Below are 6000 nucleotides of genomic sequence, written 5' to 3' on the forward strand. Positions count from 1 at the left end.
TAGCAGTTGTTCCATCTTGTAGAGTGCAGTCACAACTTCCAAAATACAAAAGAAGTTCAAAAAAATATATTTAAAAAATAATCAATCCTTACCCCCTTGACCTCGAGGCGCCCGCATTCTCCACCATATGTAGCGTTGTGAGGGGTTTTCTGAGTTCTGAGGCCGTGTGGGCAATATTAGGACAAAAACAAACTGTGTTAACAGAAGATTGGAGCTTTTATTTAGCTAAAATTCACTCTTTAGAGTAACTCAGGAAGGGTCAGAAACCAAACCAAACTTTTATAGCTCCGTCTCAGCAAGAGTGGTCATTCATTTAAGTCCTACAGATAAATCCAAAACTCAAAAGTCCAAAGTCCAAAACTCAAGTTCCAGCTTTCCAGTCCACAAACGTATCTTTCTTAGAGCAGAGTTCCCAAGGCTTCCTCCGTATGCTCCTTTGTCTTCCACCAAGTACACCTTTTGTTGGCCTCCCTTCTGCCTTGATGATTAATCCCAAACACCTGCACTCCTCCCATTGCATTATGGGAGATGTAGTTTCTACGAAGGCAACCATCTTGGGACTTCCATGACCTCCTTCTATGGGAATGTACCGTCCGTCCACGACATGTCCCCTCGGGATGCCACAACGCATACACACACACACACACACACACACATACACACACACACACACACACAGACACACACACACACACACTCATGCACACATTCACACAGGTATGCACACACACACACACATACACGCATACCAGCACACACACACAAACTAAACAAAATTACTCAAAATGACAAAATTATTATTATTTTTTTAAAACAATGATGCTATTGCTTTCTATTATATGTGCAGTTACAGTATCTGGTGTTATACTGTAAGTCTTATCAGGAATCTTTTTGTATTTGTGGTTATTGTATTTGTGATCAACTTTTATATGACGGTAACATCATGAATTCTGCATTGTAAAAATGTACACACACACACACACGCACACAGAACACTAACTATCTCCACAGGTGCATTGAGGTTGGTGATTATGCAGAATCCACCACACAAATAGACACACAAACACACACACACACACACACACACACACACACACACACACACACATTCATGGCCAGCTGCAGTCTCCTCTGTAAATGTACTTGCCGAAGCCTGGCCTGGTGTGTGCATGTGTGTGTGCTTTTGTGTGTGTTTGAGTGTGTGTGTGTGTGTGTGTAGTATGAGGTCAGGGGGAGGTGCCGCAGGCTTCTCTCCTCCAGTAGTTCTGACAAATGGCACAAACACAGAGGGCAGACCCTCAGCGCAATCCCATTCGCAAAGCAATCTCATAACTTTCAAAGTTTCTCTCTCCTCCTCTCTCTCTGTTGTCCTCTCTCACCGTCTCTATCCCTCCCTCCCTCTCTCCCTCTCTCTCTATCCCTCCTTTGCTCACATTACCGGAAAGAAAGGCGAAGAGCTGCTACTAATTTCACAAATAAGGATGAAATAAATGAAGTGTAATGGAATACATTGTGAAAATGTAGTACCGCTGTTGGTATGGTAGACTTGTTGACATACCGTTTGTGGTGTAAACACGTAGACCAGTATGTCCCTATACTAGTGGAAAAGAGAGGAGTAAGAAACACACACACACACACACACACACACAGAAGAGTAAAAAAATGTGGAGCTATACACCTTTCCCAGTCGATAAAGCCATCAGAGAGTTATGATTGAGCGGGCCCGTGAGGTTGAATCGATACACCTGAAAGCACCTGCCCTCCTTCCACCCACCACCTCCACATACACACACACACACATACACACACACACGTGCACACTACACACACACACACACAGAAGAGAGGACAGCAGGGGGTTTGATTCTCATAGGTTGACCCCCGTCTTTGATCTGAGAGGCTGACAGGGCAAAATGGCGCAGACTTTGGCGGATTGGATATTTATAATTGTGTTCTTAGCAGGGCTATCGGCGTGACTGCCGGCTCAGTGCGCTCGATGTCTGGAGGGCTTCGCCAGGTGACAGGGCAAGGCTGAGAAGACCGGCGTCAGAGGAGAAATAATAGGCTGCTCTCCACCGTTTGATTGGTTGAATTGGTTTGATTGACTGCTCTTGGATATGGGGGGGCATGTTTATTGAACTGAGAGGGATTGGAGTAAGTTTAATCGGTCTCAATTTAAAATGCTTTTACAGGCACAGGTAAGTCATGAACACAGAGCAACAACGGCACAAAAAAACAAAAAAAAAACCCAAAGCTCTCAGACATGCATGCTAAGCACTCAACGGTGGCTTTTGATTGAAGGATCAGCGGGCCGGCGGGAGGCTGTGATTGGCTGTACGGAGAGGGCAGGCTGGAGTGTCCTTGGAGGCTCGGCCCCATGTGGTGACGGATGATTGGAACCGTGGCTCCCCGTGAGGACAGAGACCAGAGGATGGAGAGAAGAAAGGGGCGAGGGCAGGTGAGGAGAGGTGAGGGGACGACAGGTGAGGAGAGGTGAGGGGACGACAGGTGAGGGAGAGCAAAGGTGAGCAGAGGAGGGCACGAGGAGGAGAAGTGGAGAGTTGATGAGAAGAGGGGAGAGAAAGAAGCAAAGGGAACAGGTTAGAAAAGAAAAAAGAGAACAGAAGAGTCTCCCACAGCGGAGAAACACGGGAATAAAAGGAGTAGAGTCATGACACACACACACACACACACACACACTTTACTTTATAGCCCAACTGCTTAACATCTTAACATTAGCTTAACCAAACCCACCCCCTAAAATTGTAAGTCCATGCATGAGAGAGAACGTTCTCTTTTACAAGAATGATTATCAGTATCCCACAGCCTAACCTTAACAATCAATTGTCATCAACTGAACGTGAATACATAGTTTGTTTATACCCTGTGCATCTGATGATAAGTCTATTGGAGACCATTAATATAAAGAGTGATGCAGTATAATCATAACATCGTCACAAGGTCACAGGCTCTGGTTTCATTTGACCTGACAATGGACGGACTATATGCCATGGAGGACTCTTCATGCAGCCAGCAGTGTATTTCTGGTGGAACGTCAGTGTAACATCATGTTCTGTTATATTCTGCTCCTTTCTGACACTAAATATCTTGTTAATGCCCAACAGGGCAGCTCTTTATTAAACTTTGACACATATAAATGCTTCAGTATTTTAACATGCTCATTCACTAGGTGCAACACCCAACCGGGTCCGTGTAAACAGGCGCGCTAAAAACAACAGCCGCTACGACACAGGTGGGAATCCATCTGAAATGTTTGTGCTGGCTGAAAAGTCTTCCAGGAAGTGCCTTGCATATAGGCTGTTAAACTTAAAGGTGCTTTAAGCGATGCTGGGTAACGTCACTTCTGTTGACTTTCAAACAATACAGAGAGCTAGCTCGCTACTTCATCCCCCTCCCTCCCGTGCTGCTCCTGTGCAATTGAAACCCGCATCTCGTCTGAGATTTGCTGGAACAGTTTATTATGTTTTTCTGGGCTAGGTTTGCCCAGGTTGTTTTTGTTGCCGTTTTTGGAGCCTAGGCTGTCCACAGAGATCACATTTTTTACAGTTTATTCAGGACAGCTAGCGATTGGTTAGGTGATGTTTGCAGTAAATGACATAAAATGTTTTAGCCTAAAAAACGTGTGGCATCACTTAGAGCACCTTTAATATCTTTATAAAATACATACACCTTCACTTGTGATTAGAATAATCCTTACACAATCAAACATAAAGGTGAAATGAATCAATACAGATCAATACAATCACAGAATCGGTAGACCTTACAGTTACCTTTCACTTATAGGATTTCATAGGATTTCAATGTATTAGGTGAAAAATGTCAGGCTTCTGCGGGATTATACTTCTGAGGTAAGAATCTGCACTCTATCCAGTCATGCAGAGAAAGTGCAGTGAAATTACCTGGCCGGCCCAGCAGAGTCCAGTGCATCATCATCACATTACTCTCTGAAGGGACGCTGGATTATCAAGTGAGAGAAGAGGGGATGGAGCAAGACTGCAGAAGTGAGAGAAGAGGGGATGGAGCAAGACTGCAGAAGAGAGAGAAGAGGAAACAGAAAAAGAGAGCGGATGGAGGGAGAGAGAGAGAGAGAGAGAGAGAGAGAGAGAGATGCAGTGTGTTTAGGCTTTTCGATCTGACATAATGATGAGGTATGTTTGTTTTAGGGGATATGACGCATTTACCCGTGTAAACAATCTTCTCTGATGAAGTAGCTATGCCCCCATCAGCTTCTCTCTCTCTCTCTCTCTCTCTGTCCCTCTCTCTTTGTATTTCTCCCTCTCTCATTTACTCTGTCTATCGTTCCCCCCCTCCCTCCTTCCTTCCTTTCATCTCTTTCCAGCTCCCTCCATCAATTGCTCGTCTGTCACAGTACGGGAGCAGCCAATCCATCACAGGTGTAGGTGTAGGTGTGTGTGTGTGTGTGTGCGCGCGTGTGTGTGTTAATGGTGTGTGCGCGTGTGTGTGTGTGTGCGTGTGTGTGCGCGTGTGTGCGTGTGTGTGTATGTGTGTGTGTGTTAATGGTGTGTGCGTGTGTGTGTGTGTGTGCGTGTGTGTGCGCGTGTGTGCGTGTGTGTGTATGTTAATGGTGTGTGCGTGTGTGTGTGTGTGTGTGCGTGCGTGTGTGTGTGTGTGTGTGTGCGTGTGTGTGTGTGTGTGTGTGTGTGTGTGTGCGTGTGTGTGTGTGTGTGTGTGTGTGTGTGTGCGTGAGTGACTGGGGAGTCAGAGCGTGGCAGAACCCCCCCCCCCTTACCTGTACTCCTGCTGCTGTCCCTTTAATGAACAGCGAGTGCCATGGCGACCGACAGGCGGGAAATGAATGCAGTGAAGATTGTTTCTGCATGCTCTTTGCATCTCTGATGGATCGCCAGGCGGAATGGAGGAATACAGGGAGAGAGATGGAGGGAGGAGGGAGGGAGGGAGAGAGAGAGAGAGACAGGGGGATAAACCCAGCTAATCTTCCACTGGGAGAAGAGAAATGTCTTCTCAGGAGACACCTTGAGGCCTTTCACCTGTCCATCACAGGGGGAGGGAGAGAGAGAGAGATACAGAGAGAATGGGAAGGGGTGTTTGTTAGAGTTTACTTGGAGTTTATGATAGACAGCTGTTTTAGTTAACAGTAAATTATATTTTCTCACTGGACCCAGAGCACTCACACAATATATACTGTTATTACAGAGCTACACACACACACACACACACACACACACACACAAACTGCACTCATACAACATAAGAGAGAGAAAGGGAGAGAGAGATACTCAGAGGCATACAGACGCATCCATGCACACATACTGTACACAGAGACGGACAGACACATGAAAACTCAGGGCCAGATGTACTAACGCTTTTGCGCCCACTTCAGGCATATTTGTTTTGCAACGTGCATGTAAAAACATGGCGAGGTACTGTATGTGCAAACAGGGTAAAAGCGCAGACTGCCTGCCACTTAAACACTTACATCCACTTAAACTTTCCTACTTGCTAGATTTGACCAATCTTCCATAGCCTACGTGCACAAGTAGTTTGAGTAGAACTACTGATCTTCATTATCTCCCGCTTGTTGACATCTTATCATGTATTGTATTATTTCATGATCGCTAAACGTTTGATTGTTTTTAATGTTGTCATCAGTTAACTTCATTCAACTGCACTTGTAGTCTATGCCGATCAGTTGTGGACGTTCGTAAATTGCGGTAGGGGCGGAGAAAGGCGCAGATTACCTGATGAAGTGAAAGTTTGATAAATACAACGTACACAGCGTTCGTTATCTTTAAGCACTGAAACATAATTTGGGAGGAACCTAGATGACTACCAATTTCCTGTATACTTTTATGCAGTCGTTTTCTTACAGCACCTTAGATGAGGCACTTAAACTTAAAGGGACACCAGGCAACGTTTTCGTGTTAATTAATCATCTTCGTAAGTCGGTATATGGTTAAATGACTCATTACGGGGCAAATGAAGGCTCTCTCGCCCGCC

The sequence above is a fragment of the Alosa sapidissima genome, chromosome 6, assembly GCF_018492685.1.
Source record: "Alosa sapidissima isolate fAloSap1 chromosome 6, fAloSap1.pri, whole genome shotgun sequence".
Lineage (NCBI taxonomy): Eukaryota > Metazoa > Chordata > Actinopteri > Clupeiformes > Clupeidae > Alosa > Alosa sapidissima.